At 37.6% G+C, this 13,397-nt stretch overlaps 1 protein-coding gene and 1 long non-coding RNA gene across 34 annotated transcripts in view; one reads left to right on the plus strand and one right to left on the minus strand.

The window, feature by feature from the left end:
* LOC138743181 (uncharacterized) overlaps positions 1 to 10,707 on the plus strand; it is a 90,304-nt gene extending 79,597 nt beyond the window's left edge. The window contains exon 5 of the long non-coding RNA XR_011344700.1: positions 9,971 to 10,707. This is a non-coding gene — a long non-coding RNA (uncharacterized lncRNA). The remainder of the gene's footprint in view (positions 1 to 9,970) is intronic.
* sox6 (SRY-box transcription factor 6) overlaps positions 1 to 13,397 on the minus strand; it is a 676,057-nt gene that overhangs the window by 581,249 nt on the left and 81,411 nt on the right. For 24 of the 33 annotated variants that reach the window (XM_069897852.1, XM_069897860.1, XM_069897848.1 and 21 more), the window contains one exon: positions 9,968 to 10,081. The exons of the other annotated variants lie outside the window; for them this stretch is intronic. The gene's annotated coding sequence lies outside the window, so the exon portion shown is untranslated. The remainder of the gene's footprint in view (positions 1 to 9,967; positions 10,082 to 13,397) is intronic. 33 annotated transcript variants of the gene reach the window in all.

Below are 13,397 nucleotides of genomic sequence, written 5' to 3' on the forward strand. Positions count from 1 at the left end.
TTCAGGGAGCTATCTATCCCTTCTCCTCTCAGACCTTTTCTCTTCTGCCCTCCCACCCATATTCATTCACCTCTTGCTTGTGGGCCTGTCTCCTCCCCCCACCTTTTTATTCAGGCACCCACCTTTTTTTTTTCGCTAATACCCTGACAAAGGCCTCAGTCCCAAAACATTTGGTACCCTTTGTTTCCTCTAGATGCTATGTGACCTGTTGAGTTTCTCCTGCACTTTTGTATATTGCAAGGTTTTGTTCCCTCTGCATTGTACACTAGACGCAAAAGAAAGTAGCATGCTTAATAGAAACACAAGAGTCAAAAGCACTAGCCCCTTCTCTCCAGTTGAATGTCAGAATTCTCAAGTCCAACTTACCTCCGATCCAACCAAGCAGCTGCTTTAGTGTAAAGAAACAAGTTTTACACATTCAAAGAAAGGGAGTTGAATCAGTGAAATTCCATGACTGCTTTGTAAATAAGGCTTTTTGAGTTAATAGTTTTGACATGTGGTCTACTCAGAACAGCTTAAAGGGGTGCTATTATCTCGCAATTATTTACTGGCAAATGCTAAAATGTACTGGGGATTTGTCGTCTTGTTTTGAAAATCAGCCTCTGCTGTGCAAGTGCTTGAATATCAGTGCAACACGTTTATATCAGGGCTGCTTTTCAGTATTAACATGACAATCATTATACATTTCTACAATGTGACTGAATCTCATTAGCTGTCTCATTAGCCCATTTCTGTGCCACAAATTAAACAAAGGCCATGAATCTTAAGGTCACAGCAAATTGATCAGAATCATTAAGTATGCTGCCCAACACGCATTGAGAGGCAGCCTGGCTGATGGTAACAAAACAAACTATATTAAAGTTGAGCAAGCAATTGTAAAGGGAGGCATTATAAAAAGCTCTAAAAATTCCTGAGTGTAAAGTTCAGAGAATAAAACAAAAAGCTTTCAAGATACATCTCTCTCAGGGGGAGTAAGGGGAAGGAGATGGAAGTGAGAAAAGGCATTGTAGTGACCTTGATGTCTAGATGTGACAAAATAGGCGAGAAGACAAACAGCAATACCACACCTATTGACCCTGAAGAACTGAACAAATTCTGACCCGCTGTCATGTAGATAACACCTTCGATCAGACACCCTGCAGCAGGCCACACTGCAGAAAGATTGCAAGGAACAAAACAGAAACAAAACTTAAAAGGAAATAAAAGGTATTGAAGTGCAGCTACTCCATAGATCTTTCTGTTTGAGTTTTGATTGAAGGGTTCAAACCAATAACTCAGAACAGTCTCCGCAAACTTTTCAAATGGTGACATTTTCATTGGGTGTACTCAGAGGTAAAAATGTTTCACCATAACTACCAAGTATGAATTATAATCAGAAAAAAAAGTGCACATAAACTGGAAATGTTTAATTTGAAACAACTTCAAATTAATATTTCAATTCTAATTCTTGGTCATTATTCAAAACTGTGCAGATTCCATTCCTGCAAAATTTCAGCACGTTTATATTACAATTCCTTTTTTTTGTTGCCACCATTCTGATTTGGAAAGATATCACTGGTCCTAGTTACTGTCCAAATCCTGGAACTTTCTTTCTAAAGCATTGTGCGAATACCTGACGTCTCCAGAGACCTGATTTGAGTCAAGAAGACGCTACATAATTGCTTTTTCAAGAGCAATTTTGGATAGGCAAAAAAATGTCCTTCCTAAAGATGCTAAAATCCAGAAAATTAATAAAGTGATGACTTTATGTTAGCCTGGATACATTAGTCACTGACTTCAATTAGTGTGTAAAGAGCTTGAAATGGTCAATATCATGGAGGCTTCCCAAAATGATTGTGTTTATTACAATATACATATAGTATGCTATGGCTTGCCTTTTATATCTAATTGCAATATGATTCATGTATCATGGCAGTGACAGAAAAAAGTGTTATGGAGCAGAGGAACCAAGGGGTGCAGGCACATAGCTCTTTAAAGACAGCACTTGAGATACTTTCCTTCATCATTTGGAGCATTTAATACAAATTGGTGAGGCCTCAGTTTGAATATTGTGTACAACTTTGGTTGCCAAGCTATAGAAAGGATGTTATAAAGTTGGAAAGGGTACAGAAGAGTTTCAGGGAAAGTGAGCTATCATGAGAGATTGGAAAAACCCCACCGGTTTTCCTTATAGTGTAAGAGTTGAGATGGAATCTTTCTGAGCTCTATAAAATCATGAGGAATAGTGGATGAATAGTGGATTTTTGTTTGTGAGAGTAGGAGAACCTAAAATGAGAGAGCATAACTATAAGGTGAGAGGCATGTGATTTGGAAGGGAGGTGAGGGGACATTTCTTCAGAGGGTGATAGGTACGTGGAACAAGCTACCAGTCAATATGGTAGATGCCGGTACATTAGCTTACTTTAAGAAATACTTGAAAAATTACATGAATGAGAGGGATTGAAGGGTATGGGCCTTAATTTGGCAAGTGGAACTAAACCAGGAGGGTATATTATTTGGCAATTTGAGCCTATGGGACTGTTTCCATACTGTAAGACACTATTTATTTGTGAATCAATGGAATTTGCTGCCCATTTAAGCAGTAGAGGCTACCTACAAAGTTGGATAGTAACAGACATAAAGGAATTAGGGGGGAAAGGAGAAGAGCCTATTACACATTAGCCACGATCTCATTGAATGGCGGAGCAGGCTTGACGGGCCAGGTAGCCTACTCCTGCTCCTGTTTCTTATATGTTCTTATATTTTTGCCTTTATCAAGTGTCCATTTTCAGAAAAGATTTCCCTTTAATGTTGTCTCCAAATGAGAATTATTTTCTTATGAGGCTCCATTTATATGGAGCACAGTTTAAAGACACCCACAGTAAACTATAGTTACATCTGTAAAAGAGGACAAAAAGTAGTAATTACTTCAGATGAGTAAGAATGAGAGGGCAGGTTCAACATACCAAAACAAGGTCCATTAACCCAAATAAAGAAACAATCTTTCTTTTCACTCCACCAAAAATAGAATTGCCTAATGTTACTTTGCATTCATTTCCACATATGGGACGTATTTCACAGATCAAAAGGTCAGCTCATTTAGTGACAGTAACCAGCTTTTGGCATGTTTTACAACAATGCAAAGTATGAGCTGCAGTACTGTGCAAATATTGGTCCCAGGCAGCTACCTGCCCCATGATGCAGCAACTCCTTCTGCATCTTGTGGAGTTGATGATTAGCTTACTTTTGCTTTTGACAGATGCAGGTCAGTATAACTGGAATCAGTAAAACTGACAACGTAGCCTTAATGAGCTTTATCCTAACCACAAATCATCCATTTCCTTTACCATATACACTTGCCCATCCTGATAGTATTGTTCAACAGCATCATTGACCTCAAATCATGGAAATATCATGGCAGCAGAATAATCATATCTTTAAAGAACATAGTGCTGACAGATTTCAGAAAACAAAATCTATACCCTATAAAACTATGTATGCATTTCACCTTCTGTTAAATCATGAGAATAGGTCCATACAGCTGTAGATTTTTTTTTAATCAGGAAATACATTGGCGTTCCAGTGGATCGTGCCAAGGAGTGACAGAAATTGGTTTGCAGCCAGGATTACTAATGCTTGCAAACCCAATCATGCCATTGGGAAAAAAAAACGCAACAAAGGCAAATCTGCACAGAGAGGGGGGGGGGGGGTGGGCGAGATGGGAGGGCATATTCAGAGGAGAGGATGGGGGAGGAGGTTGCAGGGCAATACCAAGTGAGGCAGACAAACAGGGGTTCACCACAGGCTGACTGAAGGTCACTAATGTATAAGAGTTGGGGTCCATCAAGTCTAAAATTTGGTCCATGATATCATTAGTTATTTTGCCATATATTTTAAAATATCTGTAGTTAAAAAGTTGACATCCTTTTCCTCATCAAAAAAAAGAGAACTGTGTGAATTATTTTAAGAAATAGGGGCACATCATCTACATTTTATTTTAAACCCACTTTCGAATACAGGCAATAAAAGCTTTAGGTAGTCACAATAAAGTATAGTACATTTTTATAAAAAGGATTCCACTTCAAACCCACGTTCATCAAACCGTTAGCATTTATATCAAAGTCCTGCATTTTGTTCATCTTGGACAAATGTCAGGACAGTCACCAGCCTAGACAGACACAAAGTTCCTATAGAAATGACTGAATGCAGTGACCCCATTTAGAAATAAATCAAACCGTAAAAGGAAAGGAATAAAGCATGTATACAAGCAAATTGCTCTACTGCTTTCAAGAAAAATCAAAATCAATTACATACATTTAAAGACAAAAAGAATGCCAAATTAAATAATACTGATTGTGTTAATTGAGAGGGAGGCAACTATACAATATGTACTAATTTAATGTAGCCCTCCTGCTGGGTGCAAAGGCAGATTTATCCTTAATAGTCAAGAGATCTTTTATTTTGATGACTAGTTCCAGTCAGGGACTACACTGTTTATTAACAGCATTCCGTTGCAGTCAATTCTTCTTAAAATGCATTGACACCGCCATTCTGAATGGAATTGCTACAGAATCTTTACTACATCACCAAGTAGCCTGCTCAGAATGATAGCATCATTAGACAGGGCACACAGTTAGTTACTGCAACCCTGTTACAGCGCCAGCAACCAGGACCGCGATTCAAATCCCGCACTGGCTGTAAGGAGTTTGTACATTCTCCCTGTGTCTGTGTGGGTTTCCTCTGGGTGTTCTGGTTTCCTCTCACCCTCCAAAACGTACAGGGATTGTAGGACAATTGGGCGGCACGGGCTAATGGGTCGAAAGGGCATGTCACCGTGCAGTATGTCTATTTTTTTTTTAATTTAATTTCAAAAAGGAGTTGAATGGTATATTCCATTAAGATCACAGGTTTCTAATAAACATATTGACCTATGTGATCTCATCCAAGCTGAAATGAGAAGTTCCATAACTGGCCATAATTTAGAGAATTGAAAGCAGACAATCTGAAATTGTCTTGTAGTTTCAACTAATTCTCAGTTAACCATAGATTTTGAAATCCAGAGAAAACTCACAGAAACATGCATTTTTCTTTGAAATCTGAAGTATAATATGGGAAATAAAAGGATTATAGACTGGGCCAAATGGATGAGGTCATGTAATTAAAACACCAGGAATTAATTTGACCAGAGTTGACTTCATAGGTTGGTCTGCCCACTGGTGCACATTGCACTGGATCTTCATGTCCTCTTGGAGATGCAAATGTTGCCTTTGGAATGGATAGTTGGATGCCACAAAATAAAGAAACTTTATTACACCAACTTCCCGGTGCATAATCTTAGGAAACCTCTGCTAACATAGCCAACACTTACTGAATTGCTCAACCATTCCTATACATTGCTTATGCACATTCTCCCGATTTTTGTATTCTGTTCTGAAATTTTTTTTAAAAAATCCAAGATATAAATGGAAGAAATTTAACGGGAATTATGATTATACTCAAATTTATTAAATATCCTGTGTTGGATATTGTGCTGAAGTTTAGGTAGAGGATTAAATGCAGAGTTGGATTTAGTTTCAGAGTTAAATCAAGAGCTGTGCTCACAAGAGATCTCTTTTGGGGTCCCAGTATTTTTTTTCTCACTACAGATCACTTTCACACATGGGACAATATATAAAAAATAAGTAGATACGCCAAGTCGTAACAGTAAAGATGAACTATAAATAACTAAGTGATCAATGAACATGAACCTTACTGCTTAGTTTCAAAATGTCGAGAGTGTCTATCACTTGTTAGATTACAATCATGAATCAATTTTTATTTGTGAAATGTGTTTTAGAACCTCTGACCAGCAGACATGATGGCAGATATTTTATAGTTAATGATGGTAGTGAGACCATCGTGCATTGCTGATGTCCATGTCACCGGATATTGGCCCAATACAATGATCTCCAAGATCTAAACAACATCCAATGGGCATAAATCACCTCCAACTTGGCTGTCCAATGTTACATACCCCTGTATATGAGATTATTCACTAACATGAACAAGCAAAATGTTCTACTTTTTACAGCAGAATACGAGGAGCTAAACTATCATCCTCTGCACTATTTGTATAATCAACAGATCATACCATACATGCTGAGAAAAACATTTTATTATAATGTAATCCTCACAATCTGGCACTGGAGCATTTAAGGCACGAGCCCTGAAATTTATTAGCCATCAACTAAAAGCTTGTTTCTAGCAACTAATGCTATCAGCATGTATTTTCTATAAACACCTAAAAAGATCTAATGCTAGAATACAATTGAATTCAGATGTTGCCTTTAGGCAAAACTACATTAACAAGAGTGGTTTATAAATGATACTTGAACCCCTCAAGAATGAGTGACAGCCCTCAACTCCCTCTGCTGGCTTAGTTCTTTACAAAAGTTTATGCAAACAGCAATTTTTTTTTACACATAAACTCCCAATAAGTACTGTGCAATCCTTTATGATGTATTTTAAAAAAGCACAGCTATGCCATCACGTGCCAGGCAGAAGCATTATTTGATGGAATAGAAAGGACCAAACATTGCTTGGTCATTTGAACTTTAGATCAGCGTTTTGCACTTTCCTTTTTGATGGGAGAACATCTCGCAAAGTAGAACAGGCATTTTAAATGGGCAACACATTTCTGGTGTGAACCTGTTGGTTTAAGTTTTTTCCCCTCCCTCTGGCATTGGAAGTTGATTGTAGTTTCAACCATGGATCCTCATTAAAATGCCACCATCTGAGTTTCAGCCTGGAGCAGAAAGGAAGAGGTCCAATAGCAACTCCAGCTGTAATCTAGTAGTCATTAACTACTACCACCACAGAGATACAATGAGAGAACCAGGATTCTATTTAATTTGGTTGTGAAATTGAAGAGTTCAAAGGAGGGGCTAATTAAGATACCCTCAATCAAATTCAAATTTATTGTCAGAGTACATAGATGACATCACATACAACCCTGAGATTCTTTATCCTGCAGGCCAGGCAGAATTTCTAATTGCGGGTAATTGCAAATATGGATTTGATTCATCTTTCAGCGAGCTTCATTTATAAACAATTTTCTCAACAGATTTTGCAGATTGAAACAGTATTTAACATTTACATGATACAGGTAATTCAAAATAAACTGATTAAAAATACAACAGCACACTCGTCTGTCTACAAAAACTTTATGTTCACCATTTGTGAGAAGTCATTAAAAATGATTGCAGAAGAGTATGGTGGCAAAAATGCATCAATTTTGTACTTTGAATCATTTGTATATCTATCTATCTATCATCTATCTATCATCTATCTATCATCTATCTATCATCTATCTATCATCTATCTATCATCTATCTATCATCTATAATCTATCTATCTATAATCTATAATCTATCTATCTATAATCTATAATCTATCTATCTATAATCTATCTATCTATCTATCTATCTATAATCTATCTATCTATCTATAATCTATCTATAATCTATCTATAATCTATCTATAATCTATCTATAATCTATCTATAATCTATCTATCTATAATCTATCTATAATCTATCTATAATCTATCTATAATCTATCTATCTATCTATCTATAATCTATCTATAATCTATCTATAATATATCTATAATCTATCTATAATCTATCTATAATCTATCTATAATCTATCTATAATCTATCTATAATCTATCTATAATCTATCTATCTATCTATCTATAATCTATCTATCTATCTATCTATAATCTATCTATCAATCTATCTATAATCTATCTATCAATCTATCTATAATCTATCTATCAATCTATCTATAATCTATCTATCAATCTATCTATAATCTATCTATCTATCAATCTATCTATCATCTATCTATCAATCTATCTATAATCTATCTATCAATCTATCTATAATCTATCTATCAATCTATCTATAATCTATCTATCAATCTATCTATAATCTATCTATCTATCTATCTATAATCTATCTATCTATAATCTATCTATCTATCTATAATCTATCTATCTATCTATCTATCATCTATCATCTATCATCTATCTATCTATCATCTATCTATCTATCATCTATCTTTCTTTCTTTGGCTTGGCTTCGCGGACGAAGATTTATGGAGGGGGTAAAAAGTCCACGTCAGCTGCAGGCTCGTTTGTGGCTGACCAGTCCGATGCGGGACAGGCAGACACGATTGCAGCGGTTGCAAGGGAAAATTGGTTGGTTGGGGTTGGGTGTTGGGTTTTTCCTCCTTTGCCTTTTGTCAGTGAGGTGGGCTCTGCGGTCTTCTTCAAAGGAGGCTGCTGCCCGCCAAACTGTGAGGCGCCAAGATGCACGGTTTGAGGCGTTATCAGCCCACTGGCGGTGGTCAATGTGGCAGGCACCAAGAGATTTCTTTAGGCAGTCCTTGTACCTTTTCTTTGGTGCACCTCTGTCACGGTGGCCAGTGGAGAGCTCGCCATATAATACGATCTTGGGAAGGCGATGGTCCTCCATTCTGGAGACGTGACCCATCCAGCGCAGCTGGATCTTCAGCAGCGTGGACTCGATGCTGTCGACCTCTGCCATCTCGAGTACCTCGACGTTAGGGGTGTGAGCGCTCCAATGGATGTTGAGGATGGAGCGGAGACAACGCTGGTGGAAGCGTTCTAGGAGCCGTAGGTGGTGCCGGTAGAGGACCCATGATTCGGAGCCGAACAGGAGTGTGGGTATGACAACGGCTCTGTATACGCTTATCTTTGTGAGGTTTTTCAGTTGGTTGTTTTTCCAGACTCTTTTGTGTAGTCTTCCAAAGGCGCTATTTGCCTTGGCGAGTCTGTTGTCTATCTCATTGTCGATCCTTGCATCTGATGAAATGGTGCAGCCGAGATAGGTAAACTGGTTGACCGTTTTGAGTTTTGTGTGCCCGATGGAGATGTGGGGGGGCTGGTAGTCATGGTGGGGAGCTGGCTGATGGAGGACCTCAGTTTTCTTCAGGCTGACTTCCAGGCCAAACATTTTGGCAGTTTCCGCAAAGCAGGACGTCAAGCGCTGAAGAGCTGGCTCTGAATGGGCAACTAAAGCGGCATCATCTGCAAAGAGTAGTTCACGGACAAGTTTCTCTTGTGTCTTGGTGTGAGCTTGCAGGCGCCTCAGATTGAAGAGACTGCCATCCGTGCGGTACCGGATGTAAACAGCGTCTTCATTGTTGGGGTCTTTCATGGCTTGGTTCAGCATCATGCTGAAGAAGATTGAAAAGAGGGTTGGTGCGAGAACACAGCCTTGCTTCACGCCATTGTTAATGGAGAAGGGTTCAGAGAGCTCATTGCTGTATCTGACCCGACCTTGTTGGTTTTCGTGCAGTTGGATAATCATGTTGAGGAACTTTGGGGGACATCCGATGCACTCTAGTATTTGCCAAAGCCCTTTCCTGCTCATCTATCTATCTATCATCTATCTATCTATCATCTATCTATCATCTATCTATCTATCTATCATCTATCTATCTATCATCTATCTATCTATCATCTATCTATCTATCATCTATCTATCTATCATCTATCTATCTATCATCTATCTATCTATCTATCTATCATCTATCTATCTATCATCTATCTATCTATCATCTATCTATCTATCTATCATCTATCAATCTATCTATCTATCATCTATCATCTATCTATCTTCTATCTATCATCTATCTATCATCTATCATCTATCTATCTATCTATCTATATACATATATATATATATACACACACTGACAAAAGACAAAGGAGGAAAAACACAATACCAAACCCCAACCCACCAATTTTCCCCTGCAACCACGTCTGCCTGTCCTGCATCGGACTTGTCAGCCACAAACGAGCCTGCAGATGACGTGGACATTACCCCTCCATAAATCTTCGTCCGCGAAGCCAAGCCAAAGAAGAAGAATATATACACATATATATAGTGTCAGGCTGTAACTGGATTTCTATTTTCTCACCAGATCTGCAGGATTGATGGTGCAGTCTATCTCAGACTTCAGCAAAAGCAACATTGAGAACTCTCCCTCCAGTATTTCTGCAACAGGCCACTCCAAGCACCTCTACTTGTGTTTCTGGGAGAAAAGAGGATTTACCGTTTGAATTCTGGTGGAACCCCATGGGAACAACTTCCTTGACCTAACAATATTATCTTCCAAAAAAGTTAAACTTGATAATAATGATAGTGTTTATTCATATATACAGTGTCCAAGGTACATAGGCACCAAAATTCTTACTTGCTGGAGCCGAACACCTATTTGCAAAGAAAAAACACACTATAATAGAAAACAAATTGAATTTAAAAAAAGACAATGTCATCACAAGGAAGATATACTAAATATTCACAGAAATCTTTGTGCAAAAACAAGTGAATTGTAATAGTCCTTTTGTGGTGTCAGAGCAGTCCCTGATTAGTGCAACAAGGCAGCGGCATCACTAGAGTTGGTGTCTCCCAGTGCGGTAACTCATGGTGTCACCACCCTCCCCACAATGGACCTCCTCCAGTACCAGACCATACAGAATCCTTAGTAATGTTTTTTGTACTAATGTTACTTATAAATCATAATTTCCATCTATCACTGAAAGTAATGGCAATAGTAGTGAGATAAACTAGCAAAATTACATCTTTAAATTACAATATCATACACACAACCAAAATGTATTTATATAGTTTTATGTGGTTAAAGAGAAAAATCAGTAAGAAAACAATAAAATTCAAGATAAAAATGTGTAAGAACTACATCAAAATTATGTAGATTTTAGCATTAAACTTTTATTGTCACATTCTCAAAAAAAATTGTTGATGTAGGTTCACAAATATTAATTACCACAATTTTGTAACTAAAACACCAGGAAATCTGACAAAAGCTGCAACTATAAAAACACCAGCAGCAACAAAAACAACAGCGTGTGCTTGTAGTGCGTGCAGACGAAACCACGTGATTTGAAGCATCATTGTAATTGGGTAATAATGACAGCCCTGACCGGAGTGGATTAGAAGGTTCAAAAAGCAAATTAGCATAGGGTTTTAGCCTTGAAAGTATATTGATTCATGTAAGCTTGGCTTATGAAATGTATTTGGTTGTTATGACTAACTCCAGGGATATTTTTATAAAAAACTAATAAATTTCTGCTCAAACACTGCGCGAAATTTTTTTATGGGCAGTCATTTTGGTGTCACCCACTGAAGTCTGAACCCCCCCCCCTAGCAATGTCAGTGTATAGCTGTTGGAAAGAAACCATCCTTGAATCCAGAGGTGCTGGTTTTCAGGTTTCTTTCCCTTTTATCCAAAGGTCAAGGTGAGAGGTGATTGTGACCAGGTGAACTTTTCTGTAGACGTAAATTATTTTTTCTAATGTACTGATATTCCACTGATATAAACCTCTTCCAATTATGGTCTGATATAAAGTAGTTGCTATCAGTTACAATCTCTCTGATGCACAATATTCTCTCCTGTATATGTTCTTTATCTTACAATGCTCTCTGAGAGATATATTTCTCCTTCAATACAGATTTTCCAATAATATATAACAATCAATCTAATGTATCACATTCTTTCTGATATACATGTCTCTGCAAAATGCATCGACATCTGGAAGTTTGTAAAGTGTCACGTGATAGACTTATCTGGAAAGTTTGATCACATTGGACTCAAGCCAAGATGGCCAACCAGATCCAATTTTAGTTTTAAGGTAGGAGTCTGAGGGTAGTGGAGGTTTGTTTTTCAGACTGGAGGCCTGTGTGACAACAGAGATTGATGCTGGATCCACCATTGTTTGTCATTTATATTGTTGATCTGGAACAGAATGTGGGTGGTAATGGTTTGTGAATGACACTAAAATTAGTGGCATTACAGATGACAAAGAAGGTTATTTCAGATTGCAACAGAATCTTTATCAACTGAGTCAGTGGGCTAAGGAATGGCAACAGTGTTTAATTCAGATAACATTGAGGTGTTGCATTTTAATATGTCAAACAAGGGCAGGATTTGTACATTAAATGGTGCAGTCCCAGGGTACACTATAGATCAGAAAGATGTAGGAATATGGGATACAACTAGATAGAGTTGTGGTGAAGACATTTGGTACGTTGTCTTTATCGATCAGGGCACTGAATACAGGAGTTGGTATGTCATGTTACAGTTGTACAAGACAATGTTAAGGTCATATTTGGAATACTGTGTGCAGTTTCATTCACCAAGATATTGCAAGAAATGCAGGGCTTGCATTATAAGGAGAGTATGGATAGGCTAGGACATTTTTCTCTGGAGCATCGAAGGCAAGGTAACCTGAGCAAGGTATACAAAATCATGAGGGCTATAGTAAAAGTGAATAGTCACAGTCTTTTCTCCAGCATGTAAGAGTTTAAAAATGGAAGCCATAGGTTTAAGGTAAGGGTTAGAAAGATTTAAAAGGACAGCAAATAGTACGTACATGGAATAAGCTGCCCAAGGAAATGGTACAATTACAGCATTGAAAAGACATTTGAACACACACATGGATAGGAAAGGGTTAGAGGTTTATGGGCCAGTGGAGGAAATAGGACTAGCTCAATAATTTTTAAAGCAAGAAAAATCCAAGGAATAGAAAGGATTCTTCCAATATAGAGCAACATTTTTGATCTACAGCAATTTCTAAAACACTCCAGTTCCTGGAATACACAATATCATTTATGTGATAGTGATATTTCTGTTATATGACATTATCTAAAATGTACTATTTGCTTTTAATATTCAATATTCCATCTGATATATTTTCTAGCACATAATATTCTCTTTAATGCATAGCAATCTCTTGATCTATAACATTCTGTTTTCTATGAAGCTCTCTCTCTCTCTCCAGCAATATGGAAATCTTTTATGCTATGTGTGATAAACCATGCTCTTTGATATATTTTATAATCCTAATAATATTTCTGAAAGGAACACCATTCTTTGTATATTGGAATCCATTAAATATATATTTCATACAGAATGTGCTGTATTGTCATTTTATCTGACTGAGAACACTTTCCAAGATACAAATCCACTTCCTCTGACTCTGGTACCTTAGTTGCCTTTTCTTCAGCTACTATTGCCAGCAGAGCCAAATGTTCATTGGTTTCTCTTTTTCCCGCACATTGGCTACTCCACTGGCTTAGTGAATAAATTAGTTTGGGATCATAGTTCTAATCTTGTACCTCTCAGTTCAGGATTAATTTTATAACTTTTATTTGGAAAGTACCAGGGGACTAGCTTTTTTTAATGCTAATGTGGTACAAGAGTCTTCAAGTATTTATTTTTAACTACTTTGTGGGATGTCGGCAATATTCTCATTCTCCACTTGTCCTGAAAAGGCAGTAACGAGCCATCTTCTCATCTCAGGACAGTTAATGTGGTGAAGATACTCCCA

Source organism: Narcine bancroftii, chromosome 1, assembly GCF_036971445.1.
Source record: "Narcine bancroftii isolate sNarBan1 chromosome 1, sNarBan1.hap1, whole genome shotgun sequence".
In the NCBI taxonomy this organism is placed as follows: domain Eukaryota; kingdom Metazoa; phylum Chordata; class Chondrichthyes; order Torpediniformes; family Narcinidae; genus Narcine; species Narcine bancroftii.